Source organism: Hyla sarda, unplaced genomic scaffold (genome assembly GCF_029499605.1).
Source record: "Hyla sarda isolate aHylSar1 unplaced genomic scaffold, aHylSar1.hap1 scaffold_711, whole genome shotgun sequence".
NCBI classification, from domain to species: domain Eukaryota; kingdom Metazoa; phylum Chordata; class Amphibia; order Anura; family Hylidae; genus Hyla; species Hyla sarda.
The window spans coordinates 94,397-110,661 of record NW_026610731.1 but is presented as its reverse complement, the minus strand read 5'-3'; the positions used below and the strand labels follow the sequence as shown (position 1 = coordinate 110,661).

At 46.2% G+C, this 16,265-nt stretch overlaps 7 non-coding genes across 7 annotated transcripts; all 7 read right to left on the bottom strand.

Moving 5' to 3' along the window:
* Nucleotides 1-1,615: 1,615 nt before the first annotated feature.
* LOC130344329 (U2 spliceosomal RNA) lies at nt 1,616-1,806 on the bottom strand. Its single transcript, XR_008883286.1, has one exon. It is a non-coding gene; the product is annotated as a U2 spliceosomal RNA (small nuclear RNA).
* Nucleotides 1,807-3,896: 2,090 nt separating this feature from the next.
* On the bottom strand, nt 3,897-4,087 carry LOC130344327 (U2 spliceosomal RNA). The gene has a single exon (XR_008883284.1). It is a non-coding gene; the product is annotated as a U2 spliceosomal RNA (small nuclear RNA).
* Nucleotides 4,088-6,161: 2,074 nt separating this feature from the next.
* LOC130344274 (U2 spliceosomal RNA) lies at nt 6,162-6,352 on the bottom strand. The gene has a single exon (XR_008883238.1). It is a non-coding gene; the product is annotated as a U2 spliceosomal RNA (small nuclear RNA).
* Nucleotides 6,353-8,435: 2,083 nt separating this feature from the next.
* Nucleotides 8,436-8,626, bottom strand: LOC130344326 (U2 spliceosomal RNA). The gene has a single exon (XR_008883283.1). It is a non-coding gene; the product is annotated as a U2 spliceosomal RNA (small nuclear RNA).
* Nucleotides 8,627-10,701: 2,075 nt separating this feature from the next.
* LOC130344325 (U2 spliceosomal RNA) lies at nt 10,702-10,892 on the bottom strand. The gene has a single exon (XR_008883282.1). It is a non-coding gene; the product is annotated as a U2 spliceosomal RNA (small nuclear RNA).
* Nucleotides 10,893-12,977: 2,085 nt separating this feature from the next.
* LOC130344324 (U2 spliceosomal RNA) lies at nt 12,978-13,168 on the bottom strand. The gene has a single exon (XR_008883281.1). It is a non-coding gene; the product is annotated as a U2 spliceosomal RNA (small nuclear RNA).
* A 2,080-nt stretch (nt 13,169-15,248) lies between these two features.
* On the bottom strand, nt 15,249-15,439 carry LOC130344323 (U2 spliceosomal RNA). The gene has a single exon (XR_008883280.1). It is a non-coding gene; the product is annotated as a U2 spliceosomal RNA (small nuclear RNA).
* Between the last annotated feature and the right edge of the window lie 826 nt (nt 15,440-16,265).

Sequence of the window (16,265 nt, the reverse complement as noted above, 5' to 3'; positions counted from 1 at the left end):
AGGCAGAGCAGTGCTGATGCTCCTCATAAAGCTGTCGCTGCTGTGAAGGTTCTAGGTGACATCACAAATCCCTATGGTTACATACACAACAAAGCTGGGTTGTTGTTGTTTACACTCTGCAAGGCCTGTGGAAGTGAGTGACATCATAGCACTGTAGTTCTGAGGGTTCTAGATGGATGCAACAATCTCCTGTTGCTTCTATGAAGGCCATAATAGACGACATCACCAAACAGCTCCATAGTCACATACACAGCAAAGGAGAGATGTTGTTTACACCTAGTGATGTCAGTGGTATTGAGTGACATCACAGCACAGTGCTAAGGCTCCTGGGCCTGGACACAGCAGCGGCTGCAATATCTCAACGGAGAATACGTTTATATATATGTGTGTGTGTGCGCGTATATATATATATATATATATATATATATATATATATATATATATATATTTCTCCGCCGAAATCACTTTTAAACCCATTTCCACCTTTTTTTCCCTTCTCTTCCTCTTACTTTTTTTTCACGTTTTTTTACGTTTTTCTCCTTTTCGCCTCTTTTCTGGGCGTATTATTCTTCTTTTTCTTCTTTTTTTTCGTCTAATGCATACCCCATCAGTGCAGCAATGCTTATTCAATACCGCCAGCAGATGGAGACACTGGGGGATAATTTTCTAAGGATTTATACTGATTTTTCCTGTCTGAATTTGTCGCACAGAAAGTTGCAGGCCAAATATGTGTGACATTTCTGCGACTTTAGCTTCTAGAGCATTTTTACAACATTATACATAGGTGCTGAATACATAAAAAGCGACTGTTCAGCGACAGACAAGTCGCATCGGCTGAAAGTAGGCCAGAATGTCAGTCCATGTTGGAGCAGGTTTAGATACAGTCTAAAGCATAGATCTCAAAGTCTGTGCACAGAATTTAGCAAGGGCCTCGCACCTTCTGATGCATCAGGTAGGTGCACAATAGCATAGCCTAACCCTCTGTACTTTGGTCTATATTGATGCGGGACATAGACAGCCAGCTGATGACCAATCCATTAGTGCAATGGATGGCTGGAAGCATTTGTCTTTGCCTTTGCAATACCACAGAAGCAATGCATGGTCAATGTACAGCAATGACACACCTGTGTGAACAGCCAGGAGACCCCCCCCCCCATGTTATGTTACATAGTTACATAGTTAGTACGGTCGAAAAAAGACATATGTCCATCAAGTTCAACCAGGGAATTAAGGGGTAGGGGTGTGGCGCGATATTGGGGAAGGGATGAGATTTTATATTTCTTCATAAGCATTAATCTTATTTTGTCAATTAGGAACATTCAGCACCCACCCGCTATCAAGGCAGCTGCCTATCATGTCATGCCCTACCTGCACAGGTGTGCTGGCTACTCAAATGATCCAATTAAGGAGGCCATTTAGTCAGCAGCAGCAGAAGTCCTGTGCCTGGACGCTCCAACAGCGGCCAGACACAAGCAGAAGCAGAAGCAGCAGCAGCACCACCTTTTGTTTTTTGGCTGCAGCAGCAGCAGCAGCAAGGCCCACAGGGCTGGCTAGCTGGCTAGCCAGCAAGCAGGTAGCAATGAAAGTAGGAATCTTTCTTTTTAACCCTGTAAGGGGGTGGTGCACTGTACCCGAAGATACTGCCATATCGGGTCAATGCATAGGGCGACGGAAGCAAGCTTCGAAATCGGCCCCCGTTCTCAAAAATCCATTTAATATATGGTCCCCAGATAGGGGACGTATCAGATATTAAACTGATAAGAACAGATACTACACTTGATCTTAGCCAAAAGGCCGAGAAGCGATAACCGTGAAAGGGGCGGGCCCAACAAGGTCCCCTTCATGGGCACTATCACTGCTTGCTGTCAGGGAGGCTGCCAGACAATTTTCCATGCACACTCTGGGCTGGGGGGCAGTCAACCACCAGTACACACAGCAGAACCTAAACCCATACCATTATTGCTAAGCAGCAAGACAGGGGCCCATTGCACTCCCACGGGGCCTTTTTAAATGCAATCCATAACCCGGATTTGCCAGGAACCCTTCTTACTCCTCCTACTTGCATGTGACACTGGGCTTAGGATCTGCATAGGAAACACACACACAAGCACACACCTACCTTTGTTGCCTGCAGATGCCTCCTTGGCTGTCCCCAAACGGTATCAAACCAACACCCACGGGAAGCTGTAAGCATAGAGGACATGCCTGCACCCCATTGGACTTACCTGTGTGGGTTAAACCCGGGTTATTTGACAACCTATGGCGGTGATGGTTCTGCTCAGGCAGAGCAGTGCTGATGCTCCTCATAAAGCTGTCGCTGCTGTGAAGGTTCTAGGTGACATCACAAATCCCTATGGTTACATACACAACAAAGCTGGGTTGTTGTTGTTTACACTCTGCAAGGCCTGTGGAAGTGAGTGACATCATAGCACTGTAGTTCTGAGGGTTCTAGATGGATGCAACAATCTCCTGTTGCTTCTATGAAGGCCATAATAGACGACATCACCAAACAGCTCCATAGTCACATACACAGCAAAGGAGAGATGTTGTTTACACCTAGTGATGTCAGTGGTATTGAGTGACATCACAGCACAGTGCTAAGGCTCCTGGGCCTGGACACAGCAGCGGCTGCAATATCTCAACGGAGAATACGTTTATATATATGTGTGTGTGTGCGCGTATATATATATATATATATATATATATATATATATATATATATATATATTTCTCCGCCGAAATCACTTTTAAACCCATTTCCACCTTTTTTTCCCTTCTCTTCCTCTTACTTTTTTTTCACGTTTTTTTACGTTTTTCTCCTTTTCGCCTCTTTTCTGGGCGTATTATTCTTCTTTTTCTTCTTTTTTTTCGTCTAATGCATACCCCATCAGTGCAGCAATGCTTATTCAATACCGCCAGCAGATGGAGACACTGGGGGATAATTTTCTAAGGATTTATACTGATTTTTCCTGTCTGAATTTGTTGCACAGAAAGTTGCAGGCCAAATATGTGTGACATTTCTGCGACTTTAGCTTCTAGAGCATTTTTACAACATTATACATAGGTGCTGAATACATAAAAAGCGACTGTTCAGCGACAGACAAGTCGCATCGGCTGAAAGTAGGCCAGAATGTCAGTCCATGTTGGAGCAGGTTTAGATACAGTCTAAAGCATAGATCTCAAAGTCTGTGCACAGAATTTAGCAAGGGCCTCGCACCTTCTGATGCATCAGGTAGGTGCACAATAGCATAGCCTAACCCTCTGTACTTTGGTCTATATTGATGCGGGACATAGACAGCCAGCTGATGACCAATCCATTAGTGCAATGGATGGCTGGAAGCATTTGTCTTTGCCTTTGCAATACCACAGAAGCAATGCATGGTCAATGTACAGCAATGACACACCTGTGTGAACAGCCAGGAGACCCCCCCCCCCCATGTTATGTTACATAGTTACATAGTTAGTACGGTCGAAAAAAGACATATGTCCATCAAGTTCAACCAGGGAATTAAGGGGTAGGGGTGTGGCGCGATATTGGGGAAGGGATGAGATTTTATATTTCTTCATAAGCATTAATCTTATTTTGTCAATTAGGAACATTCAGCACCCACCCGCTATCAAGGCAGCTGCCTATCATGTCATGCCCTACCTGCACAGGTGTGCTGGCTACTCAAATGATCCAATTAAGGAGGCCATTTAGTCAGCAGCAGCAGAAGTCCTGTGCCTGGACGCTCCAACAGCGGCCAGACACAAGCAGAAGCAGAAGCAGCAGCAGCACCACCTTTTGTTTTTTGGCTGCAGCAGCAGCAGCAGCAAGGCCCACAGGGCTGGCTAGCTGGCTAGCCAGCAAGCAGGTAGCAATGAAAGTAGGAATCTTTCTTTTTAACCCTGTAAGGGGGTGGTGCACTGTACCCGAAGATACTGCCATATCGGGTCAATGCATAGGGCGACGGAAGCAAGCTTCGAAATCGGCCCCCGTTCTCAAAAATCCATTTAATATATGGTCCCCAGATAGGGGACGTATCAGATATTAAACTGATAAGAACAGATACTACACTTGATCTTAGCCAAAAGGCCGAGAAGCGATAACCGTGAAAGGGGCGGGCCCAACAAGGTCCCCTTCATGGGCACTATCACTGCTTGCTGTCAGGGAGGCTGCCAGACAATTTTCCATGCACACTCTGGGCTGGGGGGCAGTCAACCACCAGTACACACAGCAGAACCTAAACCCATACCATTATTGCTAAGCAGCAAGACAGGGGCCCATTGCACTCCCACGGGGCCTTTTTAAATGCAATCCATAACCCGGATTTGCCAGGAACCCTTCTTACTCCTCCTACTTGCATGTGACACTGGGCTTAGGATCTGCATAGGAAACACACACACAAGCACACACCTACCTTTGTTGCCTGCAGATGCCTCCTTGGCTGTCCCCAAACGGTATCAAACCAACACCCACGGGAAGCTGTAAGCATAGAGGACATGCCTGCACCCCATTGGACTTACCTGTGTGGGTTAAACCCGGGTTATTTGACAACCTATGGCGGTGATGGTTCTGCTCAGGCAGAGCAGTGCTGATGCTCCTCATAAAGCTGTCGCTGCTGTGAAGGTTCTAGGTGACATCACAAATCCCTATGGTTACATACACAACAAAGCTGGGTTGTTGTTGTTTACACTCTGCAAGGCCTGTGGAAGTGAGTGACATCATAGCACTGTAGTTCTGAGGGTTCTAGATGGATGCAACAATCTCCTGTTGCTTCTATGAAGGCCATAATAGACGACATCACCAAACAGCTCCATAGTCACATACACAGCAAAGGAGAGATGTTGTTTACACCTAGTGATGTCAGTGGTATTGAGTGACATCACAGCACAGTGCTAAGGCTCCTGGGCCTGGACACAGCAGCGGCTGCAATATCTCAACGGAGAATACGTTTATATATATGTGTGTGTGTGCGCGTATATATATATATATATATATATATATATATATTTCTCCGCCGAAATCACTTTTAAACCCATTTCCACCTTTTTTTCCCTTCTCTTCCTCTTACTTTTTTTTCACGTTTTTTTACGTTTTTCTCCTTTTCGCCTCTTTTCTGGGCGTATTATTCTTCTTTTTCTTCTTTTTTTTCGTCTAATGCATACCCCATCAGTGCAGCAATGCTTATTCAATACCGCCAGCAGATGGAGACACTGGGGGATAATTTTCTAAGGATTTATACTGATTTTTCCTGTCTGAATTTGTCGCACAGAAAGTTGCAGGCCAAATATGTGTGACATTTCTGCGACTTTAGCTTCTAGAGCATTTTTACAACATTATACATAGGTGCTGAATACATAAAAAGCGACTGTTCAGCGACAGACAAGTCGCATCGGCTGAAAGTAGGCCAGAATGTCAGTCCATGTTGGAGCAGGTTTAGATACAGTCTAAAGCATAGATCTCAAAGTCTGTGCACAGAATTTAGCAAGGGCCTCGCACCTTCTGATGCATCAGGTAGGTGCACAATAGCATAGCCTAACCCTCTGTACTTTGGTCTATATTGATGCGGGACATAGACAGCCAGCTGATGACCAATCCATTAGTGCAATGGATGGCTGGAAGCATTTGTCTTTGCCTTTGCAATACCACAGAAGCAATGCATGGTCAATGTACAGCAATGACACACCTGTGTGAACAGCCAGGAGACCCCCCCCCCCCATGTTATGTTACATAGTTACATAGTTAGTACGGTCGAAAAAAGACATATGTCCATCAAGTTCAACCAGGGAATTAAGGGGTAGGGGTGTGGCGCGATATTGGGGAAGGGATGAGATTTTATATTTCTTCATAAGCATTAATCTTATTTTGTCAATTAGGAACATTCAGCACCCACCCGCTATCAAGGCAGCTGCCTATCATGTCATGCCCTACCTGCACAGGTGTGCTGGCTACTCAAATGATCCAATTAAGGAGGCCATTTAGTCAGCAGCAGCAGAAGTCCTGTGCCTGGACGCTCCAACAGCGGCCAGACACAAGCAGAAGCAGAAGCAGCAGCAGCACCACCTTTTGTTTTTTGGCTGCAGCAGCAGCAGCAGCAAGGCCCACAGGGCTGGCTAGCTGGCTAGCCAGCAAGCAGGTAGCAATGAAAGTAGGAATCTTTCTTTTTAACCCTGTAAGGGGGTGGTGCACTGTACCCGAAGATACTGCCATATCGGGTCAATGCATAGGGTGACGGAAGCAAGCTTCGAAATCGGCCCCCGTTCTCAAAAATCCATTTAATATATGGTCCCCAGATAGGGGACGTATCAGATATTAAACTGATAAGAACAGATACTACACTTGATCTTAGCCAAAAGGCCGAGAAGCGATAACCGTGAAAGGGGCGGGCCCAACAAGGTCCCCTTCATGGGCACTATCACTGCTTGCTGTCAGGGAGGCTGCCAGACAATTTTCCATGCACACTCTGGGCTGGGGGGCAGTCAACCACCAGTACACACAGCAGAACCTAAACCCATACCATTATTGCTAAGCAGCAAGACAGGGGCCCATTGCACTCCCACGGGGCCTTTTTAAATGCAATCCATAACCCGGATTTGCCAGGAACCCTTCTTACTCCTCCTACTTGCATGTGACACTGGGCTTAGGATCTGCATAGGAAACACACACACAAGCACACACCTACCTTTGTTGCCTGCAGATGCCTCCTTGGCTGTCCCCAAACGGTATCAAACCAACACCCACGGGAAGCTGTAAGCATAGAGGACATGCCTGCACCCCATTGGACTTACCTGTGTGGGTTAAACCCGGGTTATTTGACAACCTATGGCGGTGATGGTTCTGCTCAGGCAGAGCAGTGCTGATGCTCCTCATAAAGCTGTCGCTGCTGTGAAGGTTCTAGGTGACATCACAAATCCCTATGGTTACATACACAACAAAGCTGGGTTGTTGTTGTTTACACTCTGCAAGGCCTGTGGAAGTGAGTGACATCATAGCACTGTAGTTCTGAGGGTTCTAGATGGATGCAACAATCTCCTGTTGCTTCTATGAAGGCCATAATAGACGACATCACCAAACAGCTCCATAGTCACATACACAGCAAAGGAGAGATGTTGTTTACACCTAGTGATGTCAGTGGTATTGAGTGACATCACAGCACAGTGCTAAGGCTCCTGGGCCTGGACACAGCAGCGGCTGCAATATCTCAACGGAGAATACGTTTATATATATGTGTGTGTGTGCGCGTATATATATATATATATATATATATATATATATATATATATATTTCTCCGCCGAAATCACTTTTAAACCCATTTCCACCTTTTTTTCCCTTCTCTTCCTCTTAATTTTTTTTCACGTTTTTTTACGTTTTTCTCCTTTTCGCCTCTTTTCTGGGCGTATTATTCTTCTTTTTCTTCTTTTTTTTCGTCTAATGCATACCCCATCAGTGCAGCAATGCTTATTCAATACCGCCAGCAGATGGAGACACTGGGGGATAATTTTCTAAGGATTTATACTGATTTTTCCTGTCTGAATTTGTCGCACAGAAAGTTGCAGGCCAAATATGTGTGACATTTCTGCGACTTTAGCTTCTAGAGCATTTTTACAACATTATACATAGGTGCTGAATACATAAAAAGCGACTGTTCAGCGACAGACAAGTCGCATCGGCTGAAAGTAGGCCAGAATGTCAGTCCATGTTGGAGCAGGTTTAGATACAGTCTAAAGCATAGATCTCAAAGTCTGTGCACAGAATTTAGCAAGGGCCTCGCACCTTCTGATGCATCAGGTAGGTGCACAATAGCATAGCCTAACCCTCTGTACTTTGGTCTATATTGATGCGGGACATAGACAGCCAGCTGATGACCAATCCATTAGTGCAATGGATGGCTGGAAGCATTTGTCTTTGCCTTTGCAATACCACAGAAGCAATGCATGGTCAATGTACAGCAATGACACACCTGTGTGAACAGCCAGGAGACCCCCCCCCCCATGTTATGTTACATAGTTACATAGTTAGTACGGTCGAAAAAAGACATATGTCCATCAAGTTCAACCAGGGAATTAAGGGGTAGGGGTGTGGCGCGATATTGGGGAAGGGATGAGATTTTATATTTCTTCATAAGCATTAATCTTATTTTGTCAATTAGGAACATTCAGCACCCACCCGCTATCAAGGCAGCTGCCTATCATGTCATGCCCTACCTGCACAGGTGTGCTGGCTACTCAAATGATCCAATTAGGGAGGCCATTTAGTCAGCAGCAGCAGAAGTCCTGTGCCTGGACGCTCCAACAGCGGCCAGACACAAGCAGAAGCAGAAGCAGCAGCAGCACCACCTTTTGTTTTTTGGCTGCAGCAGCAGCAGCAGCAAGGCCCACAGGGCTGGCTAGCTGGCTAGCCAGCAAGCAGGTAGCAATGAAAGTAGGAATCTTTCTTTTTAACCCTGTAAGGGGGTGGTGCACTGTACCCGAAGATACTGCCATATCGGGTCAATGCATAGGGCGACGGAAGCAAGCTTCGAAATCGGCCCCCGTTCTCAAAAATCCATTTAATATATGGTCCCCAGATAGGGGACGTATCAGATATTAAACTGATAAGAACAGATACTACACTTGATCTTAGCCAAAAGGCCGAGAAGCGATAACCGTGAAAGGGGCGGGCCCAACAAGGTCCCCTTCATGGGCACTATCACTGCTTGCTGTCAGGGAGGCTGCCAGACAATTTTCCATGCACACTCTGGGCTGGGGGGCAGTCAACCACCAGTACACACAGCAGAACCTAAACCCATACCATTATTGCTAAGCAGCAAGACAGGGGCCCATTGCACTCCCACGGGGCCTTTTTAAATGCAATCCATAACCCGGATTTGCCAGGAACCCTTCTTACTCCTCCTACTTGCATGTGACACTGGGCTTAGGATCTGCATAGGAAACACACACACAAGCACACACCTACCTTTGTTGCCTGCAGATGCCTCCTTGGCTGTCCCCAAACGGTATCAAACCAACACCCACGGGAAGCTGTAAGCATAGAGGACATGCCTGCACCCCATTGGACTTACCTGTGTGGGTTAAACCCGGGTTATTTGACAACCTATGGCGGTGATGGTTCTGCTCAGGCAGAGCAGTGCTGATGCTCCTCATAAAGCTGTCGCTGCTGTGAAGGTTCTAGGTGACATCACAAATCCCTATGGTTACATACACAACAAAGCTGGGTTGTTGTTGTTTACACTCTGCAAGGCCTGTGGAAGTGAGTGACATCATAGCACTGTAGTTCTGAGGGTTCTAGATGGATGCAACAATCTCCTGTTGCTTCTATGAAGGCCATAATAGACGACATCACCAAACAGCTCCATAGTCACATACACAGCAAAGGAGAGATGTTGTTTACACCTAGTGATGTCAGTGGTATTGAGTGACATCACAGCACAGTGCTAAGGCTCCTGGGCCTGGACACAGCAGCGGCTGCAATATCTCAACGGAGAATACGTTTATATATATGTGTGTGTGTGCGCGTATATATATATATATATATATATATATATATTTCTCCGCCGAAATCACTTTTAAACCCATTTCCACCTTTTTTTCCCTTCTCTTCCTCTTACTTTTTTTTCACGTTTTTTTACGTTTTTCTCCTTTTCGCCTCTTTTCTGGGCGTATTATTCTTCTTTTTCTTCTTTTTTTTCGTCTAATGCATACCCCATCAGTGCAGCAATGCTTATTCAATACCGCCAGCAGATGGAGACACTGGGGGATAATTTTCTAAGGATTTATACTGATTTTTCCTGTCTGAATTTGTCGCACAGAAAGTTGCAGGCCAAATATGTGTGACATTTCTGCGACTTTAGCTTCTAGAGCATTTTTACAACATTATACATAGGTGCTGAATACATAAAAAGCGACTGTTCAGCGACAGACAAGTCGCATCGGCTGAAAGTAGGCCAGAATGTCAGTCCATGTTGGAGCAGGTTTAGATACAGTCTAAAGCATAGATCTCAAAGTCTGTGCACAGAATTTAGCAAGGGCCTCGCACCTTCTGATGCATCAGGTAGGTGCACAATAGCATAGCCTAACCCTCTGTACTTTGGTCTATATTGATGCGGGACATAGACAGCCAGCTGATGACCAATCCATTAGTGCAATGGATGGCTGGAAGCATTTGTCTTTGCCTTTGCAATACCACAGAAGCAATGCATGGTCAATGTACAGCAATGACACACCTGTGTGAACAGCCAGGAGACCCCCCCCCCCCCCCATGTTATGTTACATAGTTACATAGTTAGTACGGTCGAAAAAAGACATATGTCCATCAAGTTCAACCAGGGAATTAAGGGGTAGGGGTGTGGCGCGATATTGGGGAAGGGATGAGATTTTATATTTCTTCATAAGCATTAATCTTATTTTGTCAATTAGGAACATTCAGCACCCACCCGCTATCAAGGCAGCTGCCTATCATGTCATGCCCTACCTGCACAGGTGTGCTGGCTACTCAAATGATCCAATTAAGGAGGCCATTTAGTCAGCAGCAGCAGAAGTCCTGTGCCTGGACGCTCCAACAGCGGCCAGACACAAGCAGAAGCAGAAGCAGCAGCAGCACCACCTTTTGTTTTTTGGCTGCAGCAGCAGCAGCAGCAAGGCCCACAGGGCTGGCTAGCTGGCTAGCCAGCAAGCAGGTAGCAATGAAAGTAGGAATCTTTCTTTTTAACCCTGTAAGGGGGTGGTGCACTGTACCCGAAGATACTGCCATATCGGGTCAATGCATAGGGCGACGGAAGCAAGCTTCGAAATCGGCCCCCGTTCTCAAAAATCCATTTAATATATGGTCCCCAGATAGGGGACGTATCAGATATTAAACTGATAAGAACAGATACTACACTTGATCTTAGCCAAAAGGCCGAGAAGCGATAACCGTGAAAGGGGCGGGCCCAACAAGGTCCCCTTCATGGGCACTATCACTGCTTGCTGTCAGGGAGGCTGCCAGACAATTTTCCATGCACACTCTGGGCTGGGGGGCAGTCAACCACCAGTACACACAGCAGAACCTAAACCCATACCATTATTGCTAAGCAGCAAGACAGGGGCCCATTGCACTCCCACGGGGCCTTTTTAAATGCAATCCATAACCCGGATTTGCCAGGAACCCTTCTTACTCCTCCTACTTGCATGTGACACTGGGCTTAGGATCTGCATAGGAAACACACACACAAGCACACACCTACCTTTGTTGCCTGCAGATGCCTCCTTGGCTGTCCCCAAACGGTATCAAACCAACACCCACGGGAAGCTGTAAGCATAGAGGACATGCCTGCACCCCATTGGACTTACCTGTGTGGGTTAAACCCGGGTTATTTGACAACCTATGGCGGTGATGGTTCTGCTCAGGCAGAGCAGTGCTGATGCTCCTCATAAAGCTGTCGCTGCTGTGAAGGTTCTAGGTGACATCACAAATCCCTATGGTTACATACACAACAAAGCTGGGTTGTTGTTGTTTACACTCTGCAAGGCCTGTGGAAGTGAGTGACATCATAGCACTGTAGTTCTGAGGGTTCTAGATGGATGCAACAATCTCCTGTTGCTTCTATGAAGGCCATAATAGACGACATCACCAAACAGCTCCATAGTCACATACACAGCAAAGGAGAGATGTTGTTTACACCTAGTGATGTCAGTGGTATTGAGTGACATCACAGCACAGTGCTAAGGCTCCTGGGCCTGGACACAGCAGCGGCTGCAATATCTCAACGGAGAATACGTTTATATATATGTGTGTGTGTGCGCGTATATATATATATATATATATATATATATATATATATATATATATTTCTCCGCCGAAATCACTTTTAAACCCATTTCCACCTTTTTTTCCCTTCTCTTCCTCTTACTTTTTTTTCACGTTTTTTTACGTTTTTCTCCTTTTCGCCTCTTTTCTGGGCGTATTATTCTTCTTTTTCTTCTTTTTTTTCGTCTAATGCATACCCCATCAGTGCAGCAATGCTTATTCAATACCGCCAGCAGATGGAGACACTGGGGGATAATTTTCTAAGGATTTATACTGATTTTTCCTGTCTGAATTTGTCGCACAGAAAGTTGCAGGCCAAATATGTGTGACATTTCTGCGACTTTAGCTTCTAGAGCATTTTTACAACATTATACATAGGTGCTGAATACATAAAAAGCGACTGTTCAGCGACAGACAAGTCGCATCGGCTGAAAGTAGGCCAGAATGTCAGTCCATGTTGGAGCAGGTTTAGATACAGTCTAAAGCATAGATCTCAAAGTCTGTGCACAGAATTTAGCAAGGGCCTCGCACCTTCTGATGCATCAGGTAGGTGCACAATAGCATAGCCTAACCCTCTGTACTTTGGTCTATATTGATGCGGGACATAGACAGCCAGCTGATGACCAATCCATTAGTGCAATGGATGGCTGGAAGCATTTGTCTTTGCCTTTGCAATACCACAGAAGCAATGCATGGTCAATGTACAGCAATGACACACCTGTGTGAACAGCCAGGAGACCCCCCCCCCCATGTTATGTTACATAGTTACATAGTTAGTACGGTCGAAAAAAGACATATGTCCATCAAGTTCAACCAGGGAATTAAGGGGTAGGGGTGTGGCGCGATATTGGGGAAGGGATGAGATTTTATATTTCTTCATAAGCATTAATCTTATTTTGTCAATTAGGAACATTCAGCACCCACCCGCTATCAAGGCAGCTGCCTATCATGTCATGCCCTACCTGCACAGGTGTGCTGGCTACTCAAATGATCCAATTAAGGAGGCCATTTAGTCAGCAGCAGCAGAAGTCCTGTGCCTGGACGCTCCAACAGCGGCCAGACACAAGCAGAAGCAGAAGCAGCAGCAGCACCACCTTTTGTTTTTTGGCTGCAGCAGCAGCAGCAGCAAGGCCCACAGGGCTGGCTAGCTGGCTAGCCAGCAAGCAGGTAGCAATGAAAGTAGGAATCTTTCTTTTTAACCCTGTAAGGGGGTGGTGCACTGTACCCGAAGATACTGCCATATCGGGTCAATGCATAGGGCGACGGAAGCAAGCTTCGAAATCGGCCCCCGTTCTCAAAAATCCATTTAATATATGGTCCCCAGATAGGGGACGTATCAGATATTAAACTGATAAGAACAGATACTACACTTGATCTTAGCCAAAAGGCCGAGAAGCGATAACCGTGAAAGGGGCGGGCCCAACAAGGTCCCCTTCATGGGCACTATCACTGCTTGCTGTCAGGGAGGCTGCCAGACAATTTTCCATGCACACTCTGGGCTGGGGGGCAGTCAACCACCAGTACACACAGCAGAACCTAAACCCATACCATTATTGCTAAGCAGCAAGACAGGGGCCCATTGCACTCCCACGGGGCCTTTTTAAATGCAATCCATAACCCGGATTTGCCAGGAACCCTTCTTACTCCTCCTACTTGCATGTGACACTGGGCTTAGGATCTGCATAGGAAACACACACACAAGCACACACCTACCTTTGTTGCCTGCAGATGCCTCCTTGGCTGTCCCCAAACGGTATCAAACCAACACCCACGGGAAGCTGTAAGCATAGAGGACATGCCTGCACCCCATTGGACTTACCTGTGTGGGTTAAACCCGGGTTATTTGACAACCTATGGCGGTGATGGTTCTGCTCAGGCAGAGCAGTGCTGATGCTCCTCATAAAGCTGTCGCTGCTGTGAAGGTTCTAGGTGACATCACAAATCCCTATGGTTACATACACAACAAAGCTGGGTTGTTGTTGTTTACACTCTGCAAGGCCTGTGGAAGTGAGTGACATCATAGCACTGTAGTTCTGAGGGTTCTAGATGGATGCAACAATCTCCTGTTGCTTCTATGAAGGCCATAATAGACGACATCACCAAACAGCTCCATAGTCACATACACAGCAAAGGAGAGATGTTGTTTACACCTAGTGATGTCAGTGGTATTGAGTGACATCACAGCACAGTGCTAAGGCTCCTGGGCCTGGACACAGCAGCGGCTGCAATATCTCAACGGAGAATACGTTTATATATATGTGTGTGTGTGCGCGTATATATATATATATATATATATATATATATATATATCTCCGCCGAAATCACTTTTAAACCCATTTCCACCTTTTTTTCCCTTCTCTTCCTCTTACTTTTTTTTCACGTTTTTTTACGTTTTTCTCCTTTTCGCCTCTTTTCTGGGCGTATTATTCTTCTTTTTCTTCTTTTTTTTCGTCTAATGCATACCCCATCAGTGCAGCAATGCTTATTCAATACCGCCAGCAGATGGAGACACTGGGGGATAATTTTCTAAGGATTTATACTGATTTTTCCTGTCTGAATTTGTCGCACAGAAAGTTGCAGGCCAAATATGTGTGACATTTCTGCGACTTTAGCTTCTAGAGCATTTTTACAACATTATACATAGGTGCTGAATACATAAAAAGCGACTGTTCAGCGACAGACAAGTCGCATCGGCTGAAAGTAGGCCAGAATGTCAGTCCATGTTGGAGCAGGTTTAGATACAGTCTAAAGCATAGATCTCAAAGTCTGTGCACAGAATTTAGCAAGGGCCTCGCACCTTCTGATGCATCAGGTAGGTGCACAATAGCATAGCCTAACCCTCTGTACTTTGGTCTATATTGATGCGGGACATAGACAGCCAGCTGATGACCAATCCATTAGTGCAATGGATGGCTGGAAGCATTTGTCTTTGCCTTTGCAATACCACAGAAGCAATGCATGGTCAATGTACAGCAATGACACACCTGTGTGAACAGCCAGGAGACCCCCCCCCCCCCATGTTATGTTACATAGTTACATAGTTAGTACGGTCGAAAAAAGACATATGTCCATCAAGTTCAACCAGGGAATTAAGGGGTAGGGGTGTGGCGCGATATTGGGGAAGGGATGAGATTTTATATTTCTTCATAAGCATTAATCTTATTTTGTCAATTAGGAACATTCAGCACCCACCCGCTATCAAGGCAGCTGCCTATCATGTCATGCCCTACCTGCACAGGTGTGCTGGCTACTCAAATGATCCAATTAAGGAGGCCATTTAGTCAGCAGCAGCAGAAGTCCTGTGCCTGGACGCTCCAACAGCGGCCAGACACAAGCAGAAGCAGAAGCAGCAGCAGCACCACCTTTTGTTTTTTGGCTGCAGCAGCAGCAGCAGCAGCAAGGCCCACAGGGCTGGCTAGCTGGCTAGCCAGCAAGCAGGTAGCAATGAAAGTAGGAATCTTTCTTTTTAACCCTGTAAGGGGGTGGTGCACTGTACCCGAAGATACTGCCATATCGGGTCAATGCATAGGGCGACGGAAGCAAGCTTCGAAATCGGCCCCCGTTCTCAAAAATCCATTTAATATATGGTCCCCAGATAGGGGACGTATCAGATATTAAACTGATAAGAACAGATACTACACTTGATCTTAGCCAAAAGGCCGAGAAGCGATAACCGTGAAAGGGGCGGGCCCAACAAGGTCCCCTTCATGGGCACTATCACTGCTTGCTGTCAGGGAGGCTGCCAGACAATTTTCCATGCACACTCTGGGCTGGGGGGCAGTCAACCACCAGTACACACAGCAGAACCTAAACCCATACCATTATTGCTAAGCAGCAAGACAGGGGCCCATTGCACTCCCACGGGGCCTTTTTAAATGCAATCCATAACCCGGATTTGCCAGGAACCCTTCTTACTCCTCCTACTTGCATGTGACACTGGGCTTAGGATCTGCATAGGAAACACACACACAAGCACACACCTACCTTTGTTGCCTGCAGATGCCTCCTTGGCTGTCCCCAAACGGTATCAAACCAACACCCACGGGAAGCTGTAAGCATAGAGGACATGCCTGCACCCCATTGGACTTACCTGTGTGGGTTAAACCCGGGTTATTTGACAACCTATGGCGGTGATGGTTCTGCTCAGGCAGAGCAGTGCTGATGCTCCTCATAAAGCTGTCGCTGCTGTGAAGGTTCTAGGTGACATCACAAATCCCTATGGTTACATACACAACAAAGCTGGGTTGTTGTTGTTTACACTCTGCAAGGCCTGTGGAAGTGAGTGACATCATAGCACTGTAGTTCTGAGGGTTCTAGATGGATGCAACAATCTCCTGTTGCTTCTATGAAGGCCATAATAGACGACATCACCAAACAGCTCCATAGTCACATACACAGCAAAGGAGAGATGTTGTTTACACCTAGTGATGTCAGTGGTATTGAGTGACATCACAGCACAGTGCTAAGGCTCCTGGGCCTGGACACAGCAGCGGCTGC